This window comes from Panthera pardus, unplaced genomic scaffold (assembly GCF_024362965.1).
Source record: "Panthera pardus isolate Hobbes unplaced genomic scaffold, ASM2436296v1 HiC_scaffold_24, whole genome shotgun sequence".
Lineage (NCBI taxonomy): Eukaryota > Metazoa > Chordata > Mammalia > Carnivora > Felidae > Panthera > Panthera pardus.
This window is the reverse complement of record NW_026526810.1, coordinates 90062550-90087348: the sequence shown is the minus strand read 5'-3', so window position 1 is coordinate 90087348 and position 24799 is coordinate 90062550. Positions and strand designations below refer to the sequence as shown.

At 46.6% G+C, this 24799-nt stretch overlaps 3 long non-coding RNA genes across 3 annotated transcripts; 2 read left to right on the top strand and 1 right to left on the bottom strand.

Moving 5' to 3' along the window:
• Nucleotides 1-9409: 9409 nt before the first annotated feature.
• Nucleotides 9410-19575, top strand: LOC109268509 (uncharacterized). Its single transcript, XR_002080687.2, has 2 exons — nt 9410-9536; nt 19100-19575. It is a non-coding gene; the product is annotated as an uncharacterized LOC109268509 (long non-coding RNA).
• On the bottom strand, nt 17804-21638 carry LOC128773010 (uncharacterized). Its single transcript, XR_008417189.1, has 2 exons — nt 21543-21638; nt 17804-18177 (listed from the first exon to the last, which is right to left on the bottom strand). It is a non-coding gene; the product is annotated as an uncharacterized LOC128773010 (long non-coding RNA).
• Nucleotides 21557-24308, top strand: LOC109268510 (uncharacterized). The gene is made up of 3 exons (XR_002080688.2): nt 21557-21669; nt 23467-23681; nt 23959-24308. It is a non-coding gene; the product is annotated as an uncharacterized LOC109268510 (long non-coding RNA).
• The last annotated feature ends 491 nt before the right edge of the window (nt 24309-24799 follow it).

Genomic DNA, 24799 nt, shown 5'->3' with positions numbered 1-24799 from the left:
TTCAGATTCTGTGTCTCCCTCTCTTTCTGCCCTCTCCTGCTCTTGTTCTGTCTCTCTTTCTCTCAAAAATAAATAAACATTAAAAAAATTAAACAAAAAACATGCACAAGCTCTGTAAACCAAGCAATTCCTTGTTGTGCTATCTAGCTTAGAGCAATGCTCACATGCATGTAGGGAAGCCTTGCTTATAACAGCAAAAAGGCTGTTTAAATAGCCTAGTTGTCTAGCAATAGGGAAACAGCTAAATAAAGTGTGCCCTTGCCACAACACACGGAAAAGCATTGAACAGTTTAAAAGTGATGAATCGATCTATGTGGACTGATGTAGAAAGAGGCCCCCCCAGTTTTGTTGTGCAGAGGAAAGTAGCAAGTTGAAAATAATACCTACAGGATTTGTAGAATTTGTATCTGAACACCCCCAAATACTTTGTTTTCTTTTAAAACTTCCTTAAATGTTATCATTTTAAGCATACAGGAAAGTTAGGAGAATAAAATAACAAACGTTTACTTGTAGACCCACTGTGCAGTTTGTTAGCCATGTTTACTTTAAAGGATTTTTTGTTCGAGAGAGAGAGCGAGCGAGAGAGAGAGAGAATCCCAAGCACCAAGCAGGCTCCGGGCTGTCAGTGCTGATGAGCCCATCGTGGGGCTCGAAATTACGAACCGTAAGACGGTGACATGAGCCAAAGTCAAGAGTAGGACGTTTAACCGAATGAGCCACCCAGGCACCCGTGGCCACGTTTGCTTTAAATAGGAACCATCTTTGCCACACAGCATCTAGAAAAATACATGTTGAGTATACACTATATGCCAGGCATTGTACTGAAGGTGGTGCCGGGTGATATTGGCATAATTGTGAACAAGACAGACGAGCAACCTGCCCTCATGGAGCTTAACAAACCCTGGGCAGACAGAACACAGCAGTATTTCATTATTACACATCCTAATGAATGCTAGGAAAAAAACAAGCAGGGATAACAGGGGCGACCTAGTTTGGGTAGGAGGAGCAGAGCCGAACCTTCAGAGGGGGTGAGCTGTGAATGGACGTCTGAGGGCTGAGCAAGAACAACCTGGAAAGAGCAGACGTGGCAGAGGCCCCCAGAGTTGCAGAAGCAGGACTGGCTGTGTAATTCGCTACACTATTGCAAAGGAAAATACATGCAGGCCCCCAGTCAGGGGTGGGAAAGTCAATCTCCTCTTCCCAGGGGCTTGCTGCTCCAACCCCCAGCAGATGGGAGACCCCCAAAGGATTTCAGCCTCAGTCCCAGGACGTGTGTGATACCTGGATCCTGACTAAGAGCCTAATGTGTTGTGGGGCCACCAGCCTGAGCAGAGATCACTGCTGCTGTGCCCTGTCTGGAGATGTCATGTCAGGTGCCTGACTCTGACCCTCCCTACAATCCTGTACAGCCTGCTGCCAGGGGTGAAGGATGACAGCAGAATGTGGGCCTCCCACTGCCAATGTGCCTAGTTACTGCTTCAGGCTCAGGGTGGCAGTGGTCATAAGGAGGACATAGAGAAAGGAAAGGTAGGCCAGGTGTTTCCTGGGAACAGGAAAGTGGCAGGAGGTGTGACCACAGTTGAGCTGAGGTCCCAAGCCTAGTGCAACTGGCCTGCTCCATTGTCCCATCAGGCGTCACTTGCAAAACACGAATTCAAAGATGATTAAGAAATTCAAGAAGGTGGGGGCACCTGGGTGGCTCAGTTGGTTAAGCATCCAGCTTAGGCTCAGGTCATGACCTCACAGTTGGTGAGTTCAAGCCCCGGGTCAGGCTCTGTGCTGACAGCTTGGAGCCTGGAGCCTGCTTTTGATTCTGTGTCTTCCTCTCTCTCTGTTCCTCCCCTGCTTGTGTTCGTTCTCTCTCTCTCTCTCTCTCTCTCTCTCTCTCTCTCTCTCTCTCAAAGAAATAATTAAAAACAAAAAAGAAATTCAAGATGGTGGGGCCTCTGGATGGCTCAGTTGATTAAGCATCCAACTTTTGATTTCAGTTCAGGTCATGATCTCATGGTTCATCAGTTTTAGCCCCACATCGGGCTCTGCTCTGACAGCATGGAGCCTGCTTAAGATTCTCTCTCTCCCTCTCTCTCTGTCCCTCATCCCACCATCTCTAAAAATAAATAAACATTTAAAAAGAAAAAAAAAATTCAAGATGGGGGTGACCACAGGGTATTAAACCCCAACTACAGGCTCCCCTTCTGAGAATAAGGTCTGATGTGGCTACACTGGTCTCAGGCCCATGAAACTGACCCTGCTGAGAACTGAGCAGAGGCCATATGACAGATCACAGTGAGCAGTGGGCAGCAGATAAGGGCCAGGGGCCAGATAATGCCAGGATCTGTGGGTCCCTGCAAGTATTTTATTCTTAGCATTTTGTTCTTCGTCCAATGGGAAACCATCAAAGGGTTTCAAGCAGATGAGTGACATTTTAGGTCACACTGGATGTGGTGTAGAGAGTGGATTGGGCCATGAAGGAGTGAAAATGTAGCCGACCAGTCCAGGTAAGAGATGGTAGTGACTTAAAGTCTGTTAGAGGCCATGGGAGAGAAGCAGATGGATGAGAGACCTTTTATGAACATAGGGCAAAAGAAATGGTTGGTGAACAGATCAAGGAAGGAAGTGCCCGGGGAATGGGAAGATTCAACCAGGCAGACGTTGAAGTCCAAGAGTAGGAAGATGCTTACAGCAGAGTGGAGGGGGAAGACCACAAGATGGAGAATAAAAGCCCACGCAGGGTCCATCACAGACCGGCCTATATCCCAGGTCTGGGAACCTCAGTTTTGCAAATGGCACTTGGTTGCATTGTCCTGTGTCTGGATAAGCCAGGTAGAGTGAGCTGAGCTCCCCTCTGGCATCCTGACAAGTTGTGCCTCACCGGTCAGATCTTTCCTCCAGATCCTAGCCTGGAGGGCTCATCTTGTCACCTTGCAGAACAACTTGTGAAGGCTGAGGCTACCTGTCCTTCCCTGACATGCCTCCCTGCATGGCTTGGCCTCTTAACACACACACATATAAATGGGAGCAAAGGCCAGATCACAGGAGGACAGGAGAGAGAACAATGGTTATATCTGTGAAATCAACCTGAACCTTGGTTATCTTGAATGCAAAGTGTGACCTTCCTGTCTGCCCAAACCCCTTCCCCTTTTCAGTCAGTTCTGAGGACCTGACTGTGGAGATAAGGGGCCTGGCTGTCCTCCTAGGCAGAGGATTACAACTGGGATTCTATTTTCATTCAGATACCAATGTCAAAGAAACCTCATGGGTTTCTTTTTTGTAAACCGGTAACAAATGTCCAACAAGGGAAGGGGCACAGAGGAGAAGGGAGAGTGGGGAGGGAGGAAGGAGGATTATTGAGGGAGGAGGAGGAGGGAAGGGGAGGGGTTTGCTGAGCTGAGAGCTTTGTGAGAGCTGCCTGTCTGCCATCCAGCTTCTGGTGAGCTGTTGGCTTTGGAGAAGTGGCCACGGGAAGTAATGAGTAAGGAGAGCATTCTCACAGGCTTTGCTAATGCTGATGCACACACAGAGTGGGAGGAAATGCAGTCCTGGTTTGACCTAACCATTGGTCCCTCTTTCATCATTATTAAAAGCCATCATTTTCTCCCTCCCTGGTGGCAAGGCTAGTTGGAAAGAAATTCAACTAAAAGTAATGTCTTGAACCTATTAATTTTGAATGGCCAAAAGGAAAAGGAGCCTGCAGAAAAAAGAAAACTGCTCGTATTTCCTGTTAACTGAGCCAAAGAAAACTCTCCTCCAAATTACTGAGCTGTTCTCAGAGCTCTGTGTTTGCACGGGGCACTGTCTGGCTCTGGGGCTATGTTCGAGAGCTCTCAGGACAGTCGTGTAACGGGGGACAAGCCGCATGGTGGGATCTAGCTTTTCTCAGTGTGCCTGAAGGAAGTTAATAAGAACTCCAAGGAAAAACTAGTTTGGGAAGCATTGGGTTCAAAGAAGTAAAATGGGTTTCTTTAGTATGTACAGCCTTAAATATACTAATGTGCGATGTCAGTCTTCGAGAAGTGTGCAGAAAACCCTGTGGATTTCCTACTCAACACCATTCCCTGCCTTACTTCTTTGCTCAGAAAACCTGGCTTTTGCTTATGATACCTGTGTGTTTCGTGGGCTCCTCCCCTGTTCCTCAGAGGCATGGTGGAAAGTCTGGGCCACCGCCCTTGACAGTGATTGCTTTAGGTGTGGGCATGAGATGCAGTTCTGCCCATGGGATGTAAGGCACGTCAGCCCTGGGGACTTCTAGGAAGGTTTTCCTCACTTTTAAACAAACACAGGATGAGCACTTGCCTTTTCCTGTCTTTGGACACTATCGTGTGAAGAAATGAGCTTGGAGCTGCTGCAGTCACGTTAGAGTCATGAAAACCAAGAACACCTCAGAGAAGCTGATCTCAATCCCCGATGCTGCTATGCTGTTGCACTAACTCTTTGAGCTTGTTTCTTTGTTGTTCAGGCCACAGGGCGTTCTGTGTTTTTTAAGATCATAGTATCCTGAAACTGAAAGGGACATGATATGCAGACACTCCCAAACTGGTCTATAAAGAAAGAATAATAAAACCTGTCTCATCTACCTCACTTCTTCCATAAGGTGTTTCTACTGAGCCAGGACTATGCCTGGATGTGATGCTCCCATGCACGAACACACACACACGCAGACACACACATACACATTCACACTCCTAGGACACTCCTTCTGTCCTTCCCACAGAAGGTCCTTCCCCACTGGCACTCTACTGAGAACCCTTGGGGACAAGCCAAGGAGTGAGGAATATGGAGTTGGAAGTTGGAGTCTCCAAGTTCTGTTTTAAGTTCTAAAACTCACATGAGCTTCTGGGCCTCATTTCTAACTTTGCGAAAAAAGTGTGTGAATGAAGATAGCACGTCAAGTGCATGATGCTATGTGTGGCACATAGTAGACGTGTCCTAAATCGTTGCTGCTAACAAAATGGGGGCAGGGGGAGGAGGACAGAAATAGACCAGTTTCAAATCTCATTTCTGCCTAAGAGTTATAACCATTCCCAATGTAAAACCTGTTCTCTGGCCCTGTATCAGTTGATAGCATCCACTTGTCCTCCACTTAGCAGGTAAAAGATAAAATAAAGGCATCATAGATGTCCTATGCGAGCACCCTGGCTGAAGGGGCTATAGTCCCTTTCTCTTCTGCTGAAGCAAGCCTGGGGTTCGGCTGGCTGGGGCTCCCTGGATGGCCAGTGACCTTCTGTGCACGCTGATGGCTCCCGGTTGCTTCTCAGTGAGAATTACACATGTACCAGCTACCCAGCCTTCCCCAGGACAATCTCCAGTCTAGACACTCATGTGGATGCCAAGGGATTGAGTTCCTCCTCATCCAGAACTCTGTCTAGGACTCAGCAGCAGCTGGCAGACAGCTGACCCAGAGCTTTGTGTGTGCTCTCTCTGTCTCTATCTCTCTTGCCCTTTGAGACATTTTATTGTATGTATTACATCCCTAGAAAAAGAATCTCAGGATTTTCTCTCCTGTGTGTTTTCATCCATAATGCCAACTGAGATCATCAGTACAATAAAGCCAACTGAAGGGACGGGAGTGGGTTGTCCTGCCATTTTTCTAGCTCTTTGAGTTGGACATCAGATCTAGGGCTCCACACTTGTTTAACCTTCCTGTGAGGCTCACAAATATTTTCCTAGCTGTGAGCAACAATGATTTCAAATTCACCAATGTAACCATGCTTCATATCACAGTTAGGAACTGGACCATGACCACAGAACATGACCTAATAAGAACCTGATATTTGCCTTTCTTTTGGGTGGCATTGGTGCTCTTGAGAGCATCTGTCAGTACATTCATGAGCACCATTATGGTGGCATGGAAAGACTGGGGTTTTGCTCTGTTTTATTTGGGCTGACAAACAGCACAGACAGCAAGTGGCTATGAGTAGGAGTGTGTGTGTGTGTGTGTGTGTGTGTGTGTGTGTGTGTGTGTGTGTGTGCATGTGTTATCGTGCAGGGGAGCATCACATCCAGGCATAGTCCTGGCTCAGAAGTACCTTATGGAAGAAATGAGGTAAACAAGACAGGTTTATTATTCTTTCTTTATAGACCAAGAACCAGATATTCAAAGAGGCACAGTGGCCTGCCCAGGGTGACATTACCAGTCAATGGCAGAGCCACTTGTGAGAACAGGCCTCTGGCTCCCAGGCCATTGCTCTTCCTACCCTGGGAAGAATATTTTGGGTGTTCATAAACTAATTGGATGCTTACTGTTTGAATATGGGGGAGGCAGATACACAAAGAAGCATTTCTACTGCAGCCTGGGACTGGGTTACAGGAGCCCTAACTTGTGAAACGTTACAAGTGCAGCAGTTGTGATGCCCAGTGTCAGTTTGGAAGAATACTTGATGTGTACGTGTCATTCTGGGAAGGTTTTCCACAAGACGCGCTTTTTGAACTGAGTTATGAAGTTGTGCTTCTCATTCTCTAACATGTATAGGAATCAGCTGGGATCTGATTCTCTAGGGCTGGGGGGGGGGGGGGGTCTGTCCTGCATTTCTAACAAGCTCCCAGGTGATGCTGATGGTTTGAGTTACAAAGGCTGATTAAGAGTTGCCCCCATTGAAAGGGATTTTCAGAGAGGATATGGTTGTAGGCAAGCCAAAGCACAGGTCAAAGGTGAGAAGTACCATGGAGAGCAGGGTGTGTGGGGTGAAGTGGATGACGGTGGAGAGGTGCATAGGACCTCTCCTAAAAGAGCAAGGGACAAGAGGGGCCTGCTAAGTGAATGAGGAGATCGGATTCAGCCCATGGCTCACAGTGTTTCTCAGGTGGGACTGTCTCAGCTCTACCAGAATCCTTCAGGCCCCACCTACCCGATTCTAGGGCTGGGCTGGGGAATCTGCAAGGCTAAGAAGCTCTCAAGGTGATTCAGATGCAAACCGGTTTGGCAACCTGTGTTGGGCAATTAGAGGGTTTCGGACAGGGAGTGCCAAGATCAGATTTGCATTTCAGATAGATCCCCTGGGAACTGCAGGAAGGCCAAGCTAGAAGCTGGGCGCCTGGTGAAGGGGTTGATGCGGTTGTCCAGGCCAGATAAGCTGAGAACTCGGGTCAGGATCCTGGCAATAGGAATGAAGAGGGGGGTGAACTTGAGAAATATTCATCAGTGACTCACTGGTGAGTTGCTGGTAGACTCCCAGCAAGAGAAATGATGAGTTCAGTTTGAGACCTGCCAAGTTTAGGGAACATTGGGTAGAGAAGTCCACTGGGCAACTAGATTTAAGAGTCTGAAGTTCAGTGCAAGGACCTGGGTATAGATTTGAAACTTGGCAGCTTATAGCGTATTTACCATTACACCTCACAATGAACGTCATGTTGGCAATTAGGAGGCTTTTCAGATTTTCCCAAAGACTCGGGCAGGAGAGGCATTTTGAGTACTACTTCTCTAATACTCTTATTAACAATGATGTTGATAACTTTGTGGGTGCATAGACCCTTCCTGGAGAATCTTGAGCAGAGAGGAACATAAGTTCTATCCCTTGGAGGTTTTCTGGCCTTTTAAGAAATGGATTTCGCTGCTCAGAATCAGTCTGGGAGAAGAGAGGAACTTGAGAAAGGGCTCTAGCAAATGCCTGTTCGGTGGCGATTTGACCTTGTAATGCACATTTTCAGACTCCAAGGGCAAATCATACCAAACACGATAGCATCTTCTATTCCTCTCCCTCTTCCCTTACAAAGCACTGTGCTAGGTTCTAGTCTTGAAGAAACTCACAGTCGGTTGAAAAAAGAAAGACATCTGTGGTGCTGTCTGTTGAGTGCATCTAAATAAAACTGGGGTTTCAGGAAAGGCTTTGTGGGAGAGGTGACACCTGTTGGATTTAGAAGGAGGAATAGAAGTTTGTGGATGATGATTGGAGGTGGAGGAAGAACCTTCTCGGAAGAAGAAACATTACGTGCCAGGCACGGGTTCATGAACAAGGACATGGTCAGAGAACACTGAATAATTCGATATGCCGGTAGCAAAGGGCACGTGTGGAAGAGTGTTTTGTTTCAGGAGCCAAATTAATGCTCAGAGACTGTTTGTCTTCGGTAATTTCTTTAACACAGGTTCACTGTGGGAATTTCACAAGCCAGGAGTGTACAGGATAATGTCTTTTAACAAGCCAATAAAGAAATAACAGTCTAGGGGGTACCTGGGTGGCTCAGTCGGTTAGGCCTCTGGCTCTTGGTTTCGGCTGGCTCATGAGCTTACCATTGGTGAGTTCGAGCCCTGCATTGGGCTCTGTGCTGACAGCACAGAGCCTGTGGAGCGTGTGGGACTCTCTCTGACCCTCTCTCTCTCTGCTCCTCCCCTGCTCTCTCTCTCTCTCAAAATAAATTAACTTATGTACGTGTGTGTGTGTGTATATATATATATATATATAAAATAAAAAGAATTTTTTTAATGTTTATTTTTGAGACAATGCGAGAAACAGAATGCGAGCAGCGGAGGGGCAGACAGAGGGAGACACAGAATCTGAAGCGGGCTCCAGGCTCTGAGCTGTCAGCCCATAGCCAGAGGCGGGGTTCGAACTCACGAACGTTGAGATCATGCCCTGAGCCGAAGTCAGGCGCTTAACCGACTGAGCCACTCAGGCGCCTCGTGTATAATTTCTTTGAAAGAAATAACATACTCCAAACCGGTGGCGGATGAATCACACTATTGTGCCAAGCAAGGGTAGATGGAGGGAATGGAGTTCAAATTTAGCGGAGGTCTGTGCTTTTATCAGGTTGCTGCTCAGGCAAGGCGCTTTAGCCAACCCGGAGGGACTCCAGCTGCAGGTGCACAAGTAAGCATCCCCTCCCTGTTGCTAGAGCACGTTGCTAGGGAACGAGGGTACGGTTCAAAGAGGATATCCTCTTTCTGCGTTGCTGCACAGGTTTTTACCCGCTGTCAGTAAGAGAACTAGTTTTACTGGCAGGAGCTAATTGTCCCCAAGGTCTTCAGAGAGCTGTTTGAATCGGCAAAGAGTCTCAGTGCCCAGATTGAACACTCTCCGTGCTCGCAAACTCTGTGTTTATAATCAAATGCCCCCTTGCCACAGTAGCTGGTTCATTATGTTTTTATTGATCAGCACCCCCGCGGGAAGGGCCCCTCCGTAGCCAGAGCTACTGAGTTATCAACAACAGATGAGTGGATGACATCCTGTCACAGCTGACTTCACTCTTAATCAAAACAACTTTACTCGTGGAAACAACTTCATTTTTGTCATAAACAAGTGGATTTGAAATCCTATCAAATCAATATACACCAGACAGGGACAGGAAATGAGCCCGAGTAGGGACCGGAGCAGAGCCCATCGAGAAGAGCCACATTGTATGCAAAGACAGAAATTTGAAACACTCTTGAACACTCTAAGGATCCTTTGAAGGAGGGGCATTGACTGTGATAGCTGGGTGTGGGGTGCAGACCAGAGGCTGCTGGCAGGGGACTAGACAGAACAGACACAATCCTCAGCACAACCACTCTTGTTTGGCCCAACCCCCAAGCATATCTCCTGAATCAAGGAGAACAGCGAGGTCAGGTAAGAATCTGGGATTGAGACATGTTTCAAATTAACCGCGGAGCGCCGATAGCACCTTCGCGAATCACGCTGTTTATTGCACAACTTTATCACACAAGTTAGTCACACAAGAAGGTTAGAGGAAGGATTAATGAGCCACTCGAAGATCTGGGGAGGACCTGATCTGGTCTTACTTCCCGTGACAAGGGTTGGCCTGGGCCGCGGTCAGGTCATCTTCTGTGTAGGCAGAGCCTCTGTCCAGAGCAGCCTCCCAACGTGTACGGTGCAGGTGGTTGATCGCCCTGGAGCTACTGCTTTAGGGTCCGCTTAGGTGGGTCTAACAATTACGTCCATTGATCTTTGCCATATTGGTGCAGTCTTGGTCTCACCCAAGTCTTTCCACAGATATTTCCAAACAAGTTTTACCTATCTATCCATCACACAGCTTATCTATAGGGACACACTCCAAGTCCTACATTGGTCGTTGACACACAATACAGGAGTTCACATTGGCCACCGTGACTCCATCTTGTCTTACTCTAACTTAGCTTATTCTCTGTCTTCTGTGACTAGGAATCACATGCAAAGTATCACAGCATGACATCGTTCTTTTCCCCATACCAAGCCACCAAACAAGCCACCATCTCCTGGGGCCCTCAGCTCCCACAGGAGCCCCTGAATAGTTTGGCTCCTTCCATGTTTGTACTTCACAGCCTGTTCCCCACAGGGTAGCAGGAATGACCTTGCAATGATATAACTTGCTTTATGTCCCTTCGCTACTAAGGCCCTTCAATGGCTTTCCGTTGACTACTCTTGGAAAACAAGCCAACCTCCTCACTCAGGGGCACTTGATCTGGCTGTTCCCACTTAGCTGACCTCGTTTCCACTTGCACTCTCTGTCCTTGTCTACACTCCTAACACGTGGTTCTTCTTTTATGCTAGTTCTTCCTCCTGCCTGGGTCCTCACACAGCTGGCAAATTTTTTCCTTTCATGCCATAATTTAAATACCACTTTCCCAGAGAGACTTTCCCTGATAGTCCCCTCCATCTACAGGAGCTACTCAGTGGTTCTCTGACAAATCACCGTGTTTCAATTCTCTGAGCAGCTCTTATCACTATCTAGTGTTTTCCTGTTTGTTAGCCTCTATGTTTATTGGCTTCCTCCTCTATAGTCCGTAGTCTCAAAAACTGGCAGCTGCCAATTCCTTCTCTCATTATATGCACCTGCTGCCCCACCCATCAAGATGTGAGGTCTGATTCTCTGTCCATTGAATCTGGACTGGGCTTTGGACTTCTTTATTTCTTGTCTTGACTGACAGAATGTGGCAGAAAGGATGCAGTCTCAGTTCTGGACCTAACTTTTTTCAGAGGCTTGTCTGCTTCCATTTTCACTCTTGGAAGCCAGCTGCCACGTAATGGGTTCAACTACACCCGTGGTGAGACCACCATGCCTTGAGGAAGCTCAAGCTTCCTCATGGAGGAGCACTGAAGTGACAGACAGGTTGTGATGCCTAAATGTAGATGAGTGAGTGAGCCCAGCTGATGCCCACAGCAGCAGAAGAACTGTCTAACCAAACCCTGACCCGATTCCTGGCCAGAGAATTGTGAGACGTAATAAATCTTATTTTTTGAAGTCAGTAGGTGTTGGAGGTTTGTTAGGCAGCATAGGTAACTGATACATGCTCCCATGAGAATGAAGTTTCTCAGGCTTTGCCTGGCAGAACCTGTGGATTCAGTAGATACTTGTTGAACATGGGAATTGGGGGATAATGGAGTTGACCACTGACCAGAAGTCCCAATAAAGCAAAGACGCCAATATTTGACATTGTGAATGCTGGTAACCAAGGAATGGAATTTAGAAAGTGGGATATTGGAGGGCATTTGTTTGTTTGTTTTAACAAGTTTAGGGTTGTTGGAGTTTAACATTTCAGTTCTGAGTCTGGAGAACACATTTCAGTTCTGAGATGGATGTGGCTGAAGTGGACAGAGGACAAAGCTCCCTGAAATTGAGGAAGGGTACGAACTTGAGGTAGAATATTGGCTGAGACACCCATAAATAATCAAACTTTTCCAGGGTGATGATAGACCAAGGTAAAAAGGATTCAGGAGACTACAGCACAGAGAGACAGTTTACAGTGGAACAGAGGAGGGAGGTCAACCCAAAGGAAGGACTTGTCTGCAGTGGGGGAGGCAAGTCTGGGGAACATCTGAGAGCAATGCTGGGCTCTCTGAGAGTCCTGCTGAGCACAGATGAAGCACTCTGGGCAGAAGTAAAGGATGGCCTGGATGAGATCATGAGGGGAGGTGACTGGCCTTCAGATTTTGGCCAGCCTGGAGGTAAAAGAGTTTAGTTTTCCTGTGAACATATCCAGAGGATAGATCATGTTTCCTGGTGGCAGTATGGTCAGCAACCTGAGACCTTTGTTCAGGATTCCAAAAGAAACGTGAAAGGATGCCGGTGGGGGCATGGTTAGGCCCAAGCTGGTAAATACCCGGTGGGCCTATTGGCCTGGCACAGCCCTCCTGAGCAGAGAGGGGAGGAGGAGGCAGGCTGGGTCCTGGGGTGAGGGAGAGTGGGGCTCGCCTGGACTGGTGTCTCCACAAAGTTTGGCTTTAGATGAAGGGTTGGTCTGTCAGTCAGCATTAACTACATGGGACTGGTGCCCTAGCAGGGCTGTGGAAAGGTAAACTGGCTTGAGTCACATTTTTTCAAGTCCTTTTAGCAATAAACTACATTCTTTCATATTATAAAAGTAAAACCTTTTATGTGTAACATAAAAACTTTGTTTTCAAGTCTCCAAAGCCAAAAAAAGCCTTCAAACCCATGTTCTTCAGCCCTGTCTCCCTCTAAACACAAAACAATAAGCACGAGTAAGAGATAAGTCCTTAACGTACTATTAAATTCTCATTTTAATAACACAGTTACAGTCTCTCTGGGCTATCCTATTCCTCGTCCTGATTCTCAAGTCAAATTGAACCAAGCAAAGGACAAGTGATAGAGGAAAACAATGGATTCCTTCAAGCTAGTCTATTCAAACTGAAAGGTATTTATTAAGCTCCAACCCATTAGATCTGTTTTGATTACAAGGGACTGAGACGCAAGGCCAGGTAACAGGTAGCTGAAGCCAAGGAAATGTATCAGTTTCTACAAATTTTAGAGAAAGACAAGTCCAGAGGGCAGGCTCAATCAGCTACTGAAATGACGCTGAAAAGAATCTCTCCCCTACCTGCTACACCCTCACAGCTCTGATGTTCAGGATCAGCTTTATCTCAGGCAGAATGTCCCCAAGTGGTGACTCCCAGGGGCTCTAGGCTTGCTTCCTGCCAACTTAGTAGCACCAGCAAAAGGGACCTTTTTTCCTTCAGCAAAATTGAGGTCTGGTTCTCATTGGTTGTACTTGAGTCACATGCACATCTGTGAACCGACGGTGGCCAGGGTGCTGCGATGCTCGCATTGGCCAGACCAGGATCACCCCTGGGGTAGCAGTGGTGGCATCAGTCACATCCAAGCCACATGGAAAGGGAAAGGTCGTTTCCCACATTAAAACCACGATTACCAAGAAGGGCATGGCATGCAGGAGTGAGGCAATGGGCAGCTGCTCCATGGGTTGGTACTGTGGCCACAGGAGGCCCTGTACTTAGAAGGACACTGCATTTGGTTTAATGCTATGGACACTGTGTTTGGTTTATTATAATTCTTAATAATTTTTTATAGAGATTTTTTTAAATGATATTTATTATTGAGAGAGAAAGACCCTTAATCCAAAGAAGGCTCTGTGCTGACAGCAGCGAGCCCAATATGGGGCTCGACCTCATGAACCGCGAGATCATGACCTGAGTAGAAGTTGTATGCTCAATCGGCTGAGTCACCCAGGCGCCCCAAAATTATTAGTAAGTTTTGAAGACAGAGACTTTGACCAGGCATCTTCCTCTTTCACTGGGTCTGACAAATTTTGCAGCTGATCTTGCTGCTACACTCCTGTGTGTACGAGGAAAGCTTCCTGGAACATGGAAAACACAGTTCTCTCAGAGACAAAGAAGCATTAGGGCATATCTGGGGAAAAGCAGGTAGTCTGTGCCAGTTGAAACTTTAAGGAAATGATGGAAACTTTATTCATTCGCTTGTTCATTTAAAACTTGATTGAAGGAGGGTCCTGCTACTTCCAGGGAACAGGAAGAGGAAAACAAATGACCGTCCGAGACCCATGAGTAGCTCATAGTCTATTGGAAGAGGGGTAGAGACACAGCACAGCAGAGTAATGACTGAGATAAAAATAAACACCGAAAGCCTGGGGCACAGAGAAGATGCCACTACCCAGCCTGGAGGTGGGTACGGTGCAGTGTTGTCCTAATAGGAAAGGCATGTGATTGACTGATAGAAGCCAATGGACACAGAGCATGTTAAGCCACTTTGTTGGCAGTTGATAGGGAAAGGTATGGAGATGGTTCCACAGAGCAGGAGATGTACACATGCTTCCAGATAGTGGCTTGTAGATGAGCCATTGGGTAGAGTGCATGACACTCCCCAACAGCACCATTGTCCCCAAGACCCCCAACCCCACCACTGAATATCCTTCATGCCTGAATATTCATGCAATCCAGCCCTAGACCTAAGTGTTAAGATTTTTGCAACTATTGGGGCGCCTGGGTGGCTCCGTCGGGTAAGCGTCGGACTTCAGCTCGGGTCATGGTCTCGCGGTTTGTGAGTTCGAGCCCTGCGTTGGGCTCTGTGCTGACAGCTCAGAGCCTGGAGCCTGCTTCGGATTCTGTGTCTCCCCATCTCTTGGCCCATCCCCTGCTCATGCTCTGTCTCTCCCTGTCTCTCAATAATAAATAAATGTTAAAAAAAAAATTAAAAAGATTTTTTCAACTATCAACTCAGTAGGTAAAATCATTCTTAAATCTTGAGCCGACCACAGTAACTACTTGAATGACCCAATAAGGAATCCACATTGAAACAATCTGAAACAGTTGAAACCCTCCAACCCCTGGACTTTTCATTTACACGAACCATCTTTACCCTGAAATAACAAAAGAATGATTTCTCCCCATATGTTTTTCTCTTTCATTGAGAGTTTGGGCACCAATAAACTCCTGTTGGCAGTGTGGCTTTTCTCTAGCACACTTTTGACTATTTGTCCCTTTTGAGTATCATCATGGACTTAATGCTTTTCACAGACTCAACTGGTTCCAATTAGCTGTGATAACGGGCTTCTCAAATATCGCAACTTGCTCAAAAAATAAAATTTAGACAGGGTCCCTATCCTTAAGAAAACTTACATTGTTTTTGAAAAAATGAGATCTAACATCCATGGAAAATGTCGTGAATAGAACAAGGTAGCACATGGTGTTAAGGGGCTGTTCTGTCGCAGAATTGGGCAGCGCCCTTCCCCCCAAACAGTTCTTTGGATGGACCGATTTTCATGGGAGCTAAGAAATTTCCTCTGGGAAGAAAACCCGCATCGGTCCACAGATGGATTCAGATTCCTGTAAGCATGTTGGCAGGGAAGGGCGCTACCGACTCTACAAAACTGGGAGGGCCAGGGTCACATGCACCAATGCAAGACTTCCTTCAAGCAACAAGTAAAGGCTGCTGATATCTATGGCTGAGTATCAGGTCACTGGAAAACTTAGTGACTTAAACAACAATCAATTTACCCTCATGGCTCGTGGTTCTGGGAGTTGACTGGAATCATCAGCAAGGCAGTTCTCGCCCAGGGCTTCTGATCTCCGATTTCCATGGTTACAGTCAGAAGGTGGCTGCAGCTGGAGTCATCTCAAAAGCTACTTTGCTTTTATGCTGGCTGTTGGCTTATGCCTTAGCTGGGGCTTTCTGCCAGAACACGCCTCTCTGTGTGGCCAGGCTCCTCAGAGTATGGTGTCTGGGTTCCAAGAGGGAGGCAGGGTGTGGAGGCTGCCAGTTTCTGAGGGCTTGGGGCCAGAAACTGGTGTGGCATCTCTTACCTATATTCTATTGGTCAGGCAGTTTCAGAGACCAGATTCAAGGAGGGGTGACCCAGAGCACCATTGGCTGGGAGGTGTCCAAGAATTTGGGGGCCACTTTTAAAAACAGAAACACTAAGTTTTTTTGAGTGTGAAGCGTATGACACAAATTCTCTCATTTAACTCTCACAGCCATCAAAGCATTTCAATAGTTTGGGTGCAAACGAAGAACCAGTCACAGAGGAAACTAAAATTCAGAGAAAAGCTAGTGACTTGCTCAAGATCACACAGCACTCTAGCTCCAACGCCTATGTGCTTAGCTGCTACTGTCTGTTGGGTTCCCAGCACCTGGGGAAAAGAGGAATCTTCAAGGGGTTGAGGCCCTGAGTGGGTGGGAACCCCAAGAAACCCTAAAACTGTGCACTGATGTGAACCTGATGGTACTGGAACAGAAGGTGTCCACCTAGAGCCCACAGCATCCAGGCTACAATGCTCAAGCCAGCCTTTTCACCAGAAAGGAATTTGAGACGGGAAAGGCATTGGTGTGGGCTGACTTGCCCACAGAAGCCCTACATGGGCCCTTTCTTCAGCTGGGCCTTGAAGGGCAGGTAGGATTTGAGTCATGGAGGCGAATGGAAAAGAATTACTAAGGTTTTCTTGTAGGTCTTTATGCTTTGCTCTTCATTTGCTCCAGGGGAAGCCCGTCTCCCGATGCAGTACATCGGGATCTCATGTCAAAAATAAGTCTTCGTTTCCTCACATGTCTTCATTTTGGGGACGTGTGGTTTGCCAAAAGGCCATTAAGTTCAACTAAAATAGCTTGGTCTTACTATACATAAAACTTATGCATGGGTTGTGTTAATATATGGTCCCCTCACAGAACACAAAGAACCTTCCTCAACAGGAAACCTCAGTGGCTTATTCTCTCTGTGTGAGGGTCTGCCGAAAAGGGCAGGGAATAATTTGGCAGAAGAAAAAAAGCTGGAGTTACAGCTTAATTCTGGCATGATCATGTGGTTGGAAGGTCAAAACAAAAACCTGCCACATTGCCTCTTGTTCGAAGTTCACTTGGAGAGATTGCGTGAGACTCTTTGATCTTGTAGGTCAAGGCACCAAGGCTTCAGGGCTCTTGAATTTATTTTGTGGTGAGGCTTCTGGTTTCTGAATAAAGACCTATAGTTAGAGTGTAATTTCCTGCCCTGCTCCCCACAGCATGGGCACCGACTACATCACCCAGCTCCTCTCAGGGGGGAAGGAGATCTGAGGCCGCAATTTTCCCAAATCCTCTAAACTAGGATCTAAAAAGGGTCCTCTCTGAGGAAATCTTGGAAAACCTTGTGATGAAAAGGCATTTCCTTCCTTTAAAGCCAGGGCGGTCTTTCCGGTGGACTGAGCCTAGTGCCATGTGAAGGGCTTGAGAGCTGTTCCCACTGATGGAGATGAAATAGATGTTTACCCTTATGAATGGTGGGGCTTTAGTCCCTGACCCGTAGAGCATCCAAGGGACCTGGATTTCCCTTGCACACAGTACACTTACACTCAGCAAGAGCAAGGCCAGCCTTCAGGTTTGAAGGAGAGCTACCCATTTCCAGTAGGCTACTTTAAAATTTTTTTCAACTCAGGGTGCCTGGGTGGCTCAGTCGGTTGGGCGTCGGACTTCGGCTCAGGTCATATCACAGTCCGTGAGTTTGAGCCCCGTGTCGGGCTCTGCGCTGACAGCTCAGAGCCTGGAGCCTGTTTGGAATTCTGTGTCTCCCTCTATCTCTCTGCCCCTCCCCTGTTCACGCTCTGTCTCTGTCTCAAGAATAAACATTAAAAAAAATTTAAAAATTTTTTCAACTCGAGAAATATATGCTCATTGTAGAAAGAGCATACAACTGCAGAAAAGAGACAATTAAAAAAAAAAAAAGCCAGCCATCTGTAATCCTATTACCAGAAATAATCACTGTTATTGTGGTATATTTCCAGAACTTTTTCTATGCATATGTGCCTGTATAAATGGTTATGTGTTCACACCCTCCATGTTTTTGTTACTTGTTCTTTCTCATGTACTATCATATCATAAACACTTTTCATGTCAATAGATACATTTCAATGATATTACGTGTCTAAAGTTTCTTTGAAGAGTTGTACTTAATGAATCTCATTGGAAGTTAATGTTGACAACTTTTTTTTTTTTTACTATTATAATCAATACTATAGTAACTCTTCTTAATATTTTCCTTTTGGATATGTTCTGAAGAATGTAATTGCTAGATCAAAGCTTATGGACATTTTTAAGGATTTTCATATCCCATCAGTCAGGATAGGCTAAAGGTTGTAACAAGCACCCAGATCTCATTGGCTTAACACAGTAAAGATTTATTTCTCTTTTATTACAGTTCAGTATAGGTCATCTGGTTGGTGGGGGTGGAAGGAGCTCTACCCAGTCCTCTGGAAACAGAATTTATTCATATGATGGCTTTCCATTTGGCAGTGACTTGGAGTTCTTCAGCGGATCCTCTGATTTCAGCTGATAAGCAAAAGGAGGAGAAAATGAGAGAGGGGGACAAAGGATGAGAGAGAGGACAGAGGGAGAGAGAGAATGGAGAATTGCACAGGTGGTTTTAGGGCCAGGCTTGAAATTGACTCACATCACTTCTTCTGCCCACATTCCAGTTGTCTGAAACTCAGTCACATGACCACTCCTAACTCAACAGAGGTGGGAAATGCAGTTTCCCTGTGTGTGCAGGAAGAAAACACAGAGTTTGGTGAGTGCAGAGCATTGTTTCTGCCTCAAACATACATTACCGAGTTGCCAACCTATGAAATTTCTCCAGTTTATATTCCCACCAGTAGAGTATGAAAATTCCTATGTCCCTACACCCTCAATAATGAAGAGGAAGACATTTTTCGTGTTGTTTTCTGTAGATCTACATAAGGCATTGATGCTTCTCTACATGACTAGACTCCAAATATCTGTTTTTCTCTTGTGAGATATCTCCCTGAGCTCAGGACCAAGCTCTCTGGAGAGTCAGGACAGCATTTCTGACTGCTTTCCGGATAGCAACCCTCATCTCTATCTCACAGGCTGGCCTGAGTTTCTGGGCCTTTCTCTCCCTGTTCTTCTGTCTCCCCCTTCTCTTCCCTGCTGTAGAGGAAGAGGTAATGTTCAGAAGTCTGCAACATGGGCGACCCTTACAGGAGCCCTGCCCCACTCCCCTGGCCCCACATATCCCTGACTGCGTGGCTCACTCAGAGGCATGGGGAAAAGATTCGCACTCTGCATTTTCTGGGCCATCTCAGGTGGGTTCCAGCTTACATTTTCACAGAAAAAAGTTCAGAGAACGGAATTGGGAAGACACAATAGCAGTCCATACAGACTTGGCACATTGACCTTGACCAAACCGTCTAGTGTCTTGTCCTTAGCACTCAGTGTTCCTCCAAAATAATCCTTCCCGATTAAATCAGGAGGAGTAAACTGCTTAGCAATCATAAGGGGAAGGCGATAGAATTGTGCAAAACCTATTTTTGACCATCTTCATGTGAACTCAGGTTACTGAATAACCACTTACATCTGAGCTGTGGTTTCTTCCTTGTTTTGAAATTTAGTTTCTAGAAGATAATGCTTTCAAATGGCTTCTTGTTCATGTCTTCCTCAGGGACTACCAGCTGCTGCCTGAAGATTGCCTGGCAGGCCTGACCCCTTGGCAAAGCAAAGCATCCAGTGAGGTCTTTGCAAAAAGTCTCTCCAAGGAGCTGAGGAGCTGGGCATCAGTACAGCAGAAAAATGCAAACCAATCAAGTCACAGATTTTTCAGGCATGCCAACCTTCTGGTCCTAGGCATGAAGCATTCCAAAAAGCCTAGGAAAATTCATATGTTTGAATTGAACCGATATCTTGTCCTTCCAAGTTGTATCCTCTGATCCCTCCCTGAGAGGCAGCCATGATCTCTGAGGGGTGATAATAGCTGGGCCTCCTGGCTGAGTGAATCATACCAACTGTAAGCTTGGCTTATGACCCAGAAATGGAAACAGGAAGTGGCTTACAGAATATAAAGAGCACAGTCAAGGAAGGAGTGCAGTAGAATTCTTCTCGGATGACATGGTGTACAATAGACAGAGGTGAAGACTGGCATTTTTCCTTTTTCTTTTTTCTCTTTTTTTCTTTTCTTTCTCTTACCATGACGCCCTCTGGCAGGGCTGGGCCATCTGAATGGGGAGTGGGATGTCTTCCCGGGGTGGCAGAGGGGGAACCACTGTGGATAAGTAGCTTCTCTCCAGAGGGAGCCCATATGTGGGATGCTATGGCCCCTTTTCACCTCATCTTTGCAAATTAATTTGGGTTCTTCAGAATGTATTTTGCCAGGCTTTATAAATGTAAACTCTCAAGAGGTGCTTCCAGCAAGAAAAACCGATTCTGGCAGCTTTGAATAGTTCCCAGAAGGTTCTCTGAGCCCATGGGGGGAGGGCGTCCTTGCACTCATGCTGAGATACAAAAATCCACTGTCATCCCTAGACACCTGGAGGGGGCTGGATGGGGAGGGAGCCTTTCCTGCTCTGGGCATGGCCCTGGGGCATGGTGGCTGCAGGCGGGGTGGCCAGTGTGGGTGGACAGGAGTTTGGAGGGCTGACCTCCCTCTAGATGAAGGGCACCTCCCAGAGCTTCCCCACACTCCCCTTTATGCCTCTCCCAGGGCTGGAGAGCAGCTAGTGGAGGCTGAGGCCTGGCACACTGACTCAAACCAAATCATCCAGTGCTTTGTCCTTAGTGTTCACTGTTCCACCACAGTAACCGTCCCCAGTGAAATCAGGATGGGTAAACTCCTAAACTGGGTACTGGGCCCACTTATGCCAGTGGATGAATCTTGAACACCTGAGGCAGAGCAGGGCCTGGGCCCTGAGGAGGGCCCATCCAGGAACCAGTCTACCATCAACAAATGCCTCCTGAGGACCCTCTCTAGACCAGTTTCTCAGACTGGGGTCCTGAGGCAGTGGCAGAATGATGGGTGGGAATGGAGCTTTTAAAAAGGCTGATTTTCAGGGTGCCTGCGTGGCTCAGTCGGTTAAGCGTCTGACTTCGGCTCGGGTCATGATCTCGCAGTTCGTGGGTTCGAGCCCAGCATCAGGTTCTGTGCTGACAGCTCAGCTGTGGATTCTGTGTCTCCGTCTTTCTCTGCCCTTCCCCTGCTCACACGCTGTCTCTCTCTCTCTCTCTCTCTCCCTCTCTCTCAAAAATAAACATTAAAAACAAATAAAAATTAATTAATTAATTAATTTTAAAAAGGCTGATTTTTGGTCTCCTCTATAGGCCTCCAGAATCCAAAATTTTCAAAGAAAGTCCTGGAAATCTGTGTTTTTTGCACGCATTCTCTTCCCTAGGCTGGCCAGTGCAGTAAAATTTAAGAATCTTTCTCTATATCAATCCTGGTCTCATTTATTATCCTTTTCATGAAAATATTTCGTTTTCAACCTTTTGTGACTTCTGAAAATGGAATCTGAAGCAGAGGGATCCACTTCCATAATACCGCCTGTGGCCATCACTGGCACACTTGGCTTTCCGATTTTATCAGAGGATGCGAAGGAAGCCAACCTTTGATTATCAGGATGACCATATCTACTTTTCCGTTGACTTGTCGCCATTAAAGGTGCCTCTCCAGCTTTTCCTTTTCTCCTCTTTCTGCGAGAAAAATGGGCCTGGTGCTCTTGGAGCCCTTGAGCGCAGGGGCGAGTGAAAGTAAACTTGTTCAAGTTCCCTGAAGAAGCGGTAGTGGAATCCATCGGTGTTCCCACGGAGAAAGCACCGACTCCAAGAGAATGCAGGATGAATGGAGAAGGATGACGTCACACAGATGTCCGGGGAAACACCGGAACACCGTCACTCCGCTCACTCCTTGGTCTCCTCCCACCACTTCCTCCAGCCCTCCCAGAACTCCTTCTGCCTCAGGAGTAATGCGAGCAATGCAGTGTGTGCTGGTAAACCAGCTAGCTCTCTGGGAAAAAAAAAAAAAAAAAAGAAAAGAAAAGAAAAACAAAAATCCGAATTTGTACTATTTGCCAGTTTCCACGGTGTAAACACTCCCACCACGGCAGATTTCAACTTACCGGTGGTTTAACAGCAGACTCACAACATTTTCGAATATTTAATAATCAGCTCTTGCAAACCAGGAGGGGACAACTCCAGCATGTCCTCAACAGTCCTGCCCCAGAAAATCCCCAAATCACACCCCGGGTGAGTATCACTTTCAGCTTCTCAGTCAAAAGGAGAAGTGGTTACTGTATGACCGGATTGTTATGACTAATATCAAAGTGCCGAACGTGGAAGGGCACGACGCAGGGGGTGAGGTTTTGTTTGCCAAATTGGAGGAGTTTTCATTTCTCAATCTTGGTCTCCTCTCCTTCCCTGGGCTGGGGCGTCGGAGGGAGCCCCGTCCACAGAGCTTCTCATTGGCCTCATAACAGAGATGCACGCAAGACTTCTCTGCCCCACCCCCCGCCCCCCCACCAAGAGCTCCCCCAAACTTGTTTTCTCTTTTAAAACCCCAGGACCCTATGCTAGAGAACAGAATGCTCCTTCTTTCATTAGATAAGTTAAAAATGGAGGGTTTGGAAGCCATTCTGGATTCTGGGTTCTGCCTTTTGGTTTGGAAGGTGCTTAAAAGCTTTTTCTTTAAAAGCTGGACACAGGAGGCGTGCCTGGGTGGCTCAGTCAGTTGAGTGTGAGACTTCAGCTCAGGTCACGATCTCAAGTTTTGTGACGTTTGTGAGTTCAAGCCCCGTGTAGAGCTCTGTGCTGACAGCTGGGAGCCTGGAGCTTGCTTCAAATTCTGTGTCTCCCTCTGTCTCTCTCTCTCTCTCTCTCTGCCCCTCCCCCACTTGTGCTCTCTCCCTCTCTCTGTCTCTCTCTCAAAAACGAATAAAAATGTTAAAAAAAAAAAAAAAAAAAAAAAAAAAAGCTGGACTCGGAAGGATTCTGTAACCAAGACTTAAAAGCTGAACAGCCTGGACTGATCTTTCCTTGATTTTTAAGGAGCCTGGAGAATGACAGGGTGTGGGGGCAGGTAGTTTTCATAAAGTTGAGCATGACCAAATTTGCCCACAATCTATGATCACACAACTCTCCCCCTTTAGGCCCTGGGGATGCCATTGGACTGAGCGCAGGATGGTGACCTACTTTTCTTCCCAAAACATTGGGCGGCCAGTTGCATTTTCCGATCTAAAACTCACCCACACTGCTACAGTTCCTGTTCCCCTCTGCTCCTGCTCCTGGGTGTGCTTCTGGATGGAGCTGCTTTTGTAAAGTGGAGTTTATCATGGGAGTCCTCCTCCAAGAGGCTGGTCTGAAAGCCCCAACCCACATCCCTCCCAGACATCAGCATGGGCACTCCAGCCGCACAAATCCTGGCAGGTGTATGAGAATCCAGGTTTGCCCCGTCTCAGCCAGGGAAGTCAGTTAAAGAAAAGTCTCATTGGAAATGGCCTTGAATCTGGAGCCTCTCTAGTATTCTAATCACTCACAGTTAGTCAGCTAATGAATATTTATCAAAGTTCTCTGGAGGGGTTCAGAAGGTGCCACCCCAAAATATGCCACTTTTAGTGATTATTTTGAACTGAAGTCACTTGAGTAACAGCAGATGCAGGAAGGGCTCTCTGACTCCCCATCCCCCTCTTTTTTCTTTCTTTCTTTTTTTTTTTTTTAACCTAAAGCAGGTCATAAAATTTCTCTGAGAAAGGTGACTTTCACCCCTGTCTCACCAGAGACTGGAAGAAGATGCCAAAAAGAACCCATACAAACAAACCCGCTAAGATAACACTTAACTTTTATTGGTTTCCCCCATACATTTTCTAGTCACCGGCCCACAATATACTGCCCCTGACCCAAGCCCCTTTATCTTATCACATCCCCACAGTGTACTGGGGCCTAACAGCTTTTTGAGGTCCTCATTTTCCTTTTGAAAACTCCTGTGTACATGTAAAAATATGAAATAAAATTTGTAGGCTCTTCTCTTGTTAATCTGTTTTATGTCAGTTTAATTCTTAGGTCCAGCCACAGAACCTAAAAGGGTAGAGGGAAGTTTTTCCTCTCCTCCATCAACTATGGAGATAATGGTGAACAAGGCAGAGTCTCTGCCCTCATGAAGCTTACTGTCCAGTTTACAAGGAAATCACTCTGTACACAAATAACTTGAGATCAATCCGATAATGACGACAAGGGTGCCGAGTGCTTTAAAGAAGAAGCCCAAGGTGCAATGAGAGCATAAGACAGGGAGGCTAATGCAGGCTACGGGACCCAGGAGATTTCTGGGGCACTGAGGCTGAAGCTGAGATCTGAGGGATGGTTCAGATCCAGGAGGACATGAGATCCTCTGGGACAAAGAATTTATGCTTCAGAAACATTCTCTTGCTGAGGATGAACTTGGGAATTTAGATAGGAACTTCTTTCCTTCATAGATAGTGTGGTGGTGGAGACCACTGTTTGCCCTCAACATTCTTTCTTCTTTTCTTAATAATAAATCCCCAGGTTTTACTAGGTACATAATTACCCAGAGAAAGGATTACATGGCCACCTGCCCAATAAGATGTAGGCAGAAGTAACGTATGGGGTCTCTGAGACCATTTTTCTGCTACCTGGTATCTGGAGGTGATAGCTGGCAGCTGAGCAGCCATCAGGGACCATGAGGAGACACGGCTAAAGTTGGCAAACAGTATATTAAGTAGAGCTTTGTTCCCTGATGACCATGAGACTGTCATACACCATATCAGCCCTGGATCGCCTACCTCCAGGCTTCTTTTATGTAAGGGAGAAATAAAGGTCAATCAAATAAATAAAGCCTCTATTATTTTCAGATTTTCTGTTACACAAAGTCAAACACAATCCCAACGACTACACACAATTTCCTTTCAGCCTAATGAAGAGAACATTTATCTGCACAACTCACATATTACCTAGCTTACAGAAAAGCCTATAATAATAACAAATCTCTTTTGTCCCCTCCTTGGTCTCCTGGTCCTTCCCTCGCCCCTGCACCTCCTCTGTCTCCTAACTCCCACACCAGAGCTAGGCCTGACCTCAGAGTTTCCACCTCCGTGAATGACAGCTTCACAGCCCAAAGCTTCTTGAGCTCCTGCTACCTTCCCTTAGTGGCCGCCTGGTGAGAGTCCTGCTGTAGAGAGTCACACGAAGTCCAGGGAGGCCGCCAGCCTTCAGGCGCTCCTCCCCACCCTTCCCAAAGACGTATAAAGAGTTAGAATAAGAGGGAAAAGCTGAGAACATGCACCAACTTGGAAAAATCACAAAAATGATCGGAGGTGCTTTAATGGAAGGAACCTCCCTGCATTGGGCTTTTCAAGCAGTGAGGGCT